We start from the raw sequence: 2,500 nt of genomic DNA on the forward strand, positions 1-2,500 counted from the left end.
GTTCTTGTGGTGAGATATGCCACTGACCCGTAGGCTTGCTCAGAGGAGTCACAGAAGACGTGGAGAGTATACTCTGTGGTGTCGGTAGCAAGCTCCAATGGTGCATAGGTCCGAGGGATGGAGATGTTGGCCAGCTCGGGGAGTTCTCTCTCCCAGCTGGACCAGGCCTGGAGGATGTCAGGAGGGAGATTCGGGTCGTCCCAGCTCCTCTTCTTTGCCCACAGTCTCTGGACGAGAATCTTGGCTCGTGTAGTGTACGGGATAATGATCCCGATCGGATCATACTGGCGGGCGAGTACCTTATAGATGTACCGCATAGTAGGGGTCTCACTCTCTGGGGGCTTTGGCTTGAAACCAAGCCGATCAGTTGGACAATACCACCGCAGACCAAGGGCTGGCTCCTGTGGATCGTTGCATTTCTCGGCCAGCCACAGCTCTGTGCTTTCAGATCGGGCACTGGAAGGCAAGTGGGAGACAACACATGAGAAGTTACTTGCCCACTGTCGAATCTCAAATCCTCCTGAGGCCAGACATTGTCGCATCTTGTCCACCAGGAGCTTGGCTGACTCAGTCGTTGACAGGCTCTGCAGACAGTTGTCCACGTAGAAAGACTGTTCGATGGACTGCAGGATGTCTTCATTTCCTGCAGCACATTCTTTTACATGTTTTTGCAGGGCAAATGTTGCACAACACGGGCTGCTTGTGGTACCAAATGGCAAGACCTGCCATTGGTATACGTCAGGCTGTTTCTCCCTTTGCAGGTTTCTCCAAACAAACCTCAGCAACGGCTGGTCCTCCGGTAGCAGCCGAACTTGGTGGAACATGGCTCGGATATCTCCACTGATGGCGACAGCGTGCTGGCGGAACCGCAGGAGGACCCCGATGAGAGATGGGCCGAGGGTTGGACCTGGGAGAAGCTGCTCATTGAGAGAGAGACCACCATGATTAAAGGAGCAGTCAAAGACAAGGCGATGTTTGCCATTATGATAGACGAGGTGATGAGGTATGAACCATGACTCTCTGGAGCTGTTTCCCTCTCCCTCCTGGAGCTTTGTGACACACCCACCATCTATAAGCTTCTGGATCTCTGCTTCATATATTTTAGCTTTGACAGTGTCTTTAAGCAGTCGTCTCTCTGTACTGCGTAGCTTTGGCATCACTGCTTCAACATCTGCTTTTAGTGGTGGTGCACCTTTTATCCGGAGCAGGGGTGTAGTGTAGCGAAGTGTGTCACCAACCTTCACTCTCTTAGTGCGTGCTTCCAAGACGCTCACCGCTTCCTGGTCCAGGCGAGACCGCACTGCTAGCCGCTCGCTACGGAATGGGAGCACATCAAGCTGCCAGAGGCGTTCGACTTGTTGGTAGATGTCATCTGGTGTAGGCTTGAAGGCGGTGTAGTAGCATGATGCAGCGGGGGACTGGGAACCATCTGGGCCTTGAAGCGTCCAGCCGAGTGCTGTATGGATAGCTACGGGTCCTCCCTTTGGGCCAAACCTCACAGGTTCTGTAGCAGTGATCAGGTGAGTGTAATCTGCACCAAGGAGCAGCAGTGGTTGCACCTTATTGAAGCTCTGCAGTTGTAATCCTCTCAGGTGATGGTAGCGTCTCTGGAGCGCTGCTATTGGATAGGATTGCTCTGTCAGGGTGAGTCGACCTGCTGTGTAGGCCCTCTCAACCAAATGCTGCTGTGATGGTGATGCTGGAGAAGCTACATGAAAGTCAACTGATGCTCCAGTGAGGTGAACCACATCCTGACGAACAGTCCGCAGGGTGAGGGACTCTGCTCTGCCCCTGAGCTTCAGGTCTCGAACTGCAGCTGGGAGTATTATGGTGCGTTCAGCTCCATCATCGAGGATTGCATAGGTCTGCAGTGATCTGGTCCCATGACTGATAATGATTGGCACCACCTTGAGGTATACTTTCCCTCCCTGCATCGAGTTAGCCGCTGAGGTGCAGTCTTTGGGTGTGATGAGGAAGATTTGGGGGCCCGGCCTGGTGATGTCATGCAGCACTCTCAGGTGGATCTCCTGACACTCACTGCAAGGTTTCTTTAATGTGCAGCTCTCTTCATCGTGGTTAGTACGGCCACAGTTACGACAGCGCTTTCCGCCTGCTATCCACTTCTCAATTTCCTGTGTTGAGCATTGAATAATGTCTGGACACTGCGACAAGTAGTGCTCTGTACTCTTGCAGAAGAGACACATCCTTTTAAACTTTTGTTGCCTAGCTGCTGGCCGAGTCGTTTCGGCTGATTTGGGCTGGTCTGCGCCGTGATACACAGAAACAGGCCGAGTCCGAGGCCGGGGAGAAGGAACAGGTCTGTCTCGATTGGCAGGCGGTGCTCCTTCAGCTCGATGGCGCTGTGCCATTTTTGCGGACAGTCTCTGAGCTTCTGCCTTCACCTTGAGCCACTCTGCGAGGTCTCTGAGGTTGTATGGATTTAGGCTGCTGGTGCTGAGGCGCCCCTGAACCTGCAGATGCTCCACAAAATTGTCTCTCA

This window comes from Entelurus aequoreus, linkage group LG24 (assembly GCF_033978785.1).
Source record: "Entelurus aequoreus isolate RoL-2023_Sb linkage group LG24, RoL_Eaeq_v1.1, whole genome shotgun sequence".
NCBI lineage: Eukaryota > Metazoa > Chordata > Actinopteri > Syngnathiformes > Syngnathidae > Entelurus > Entelurus aequoreus.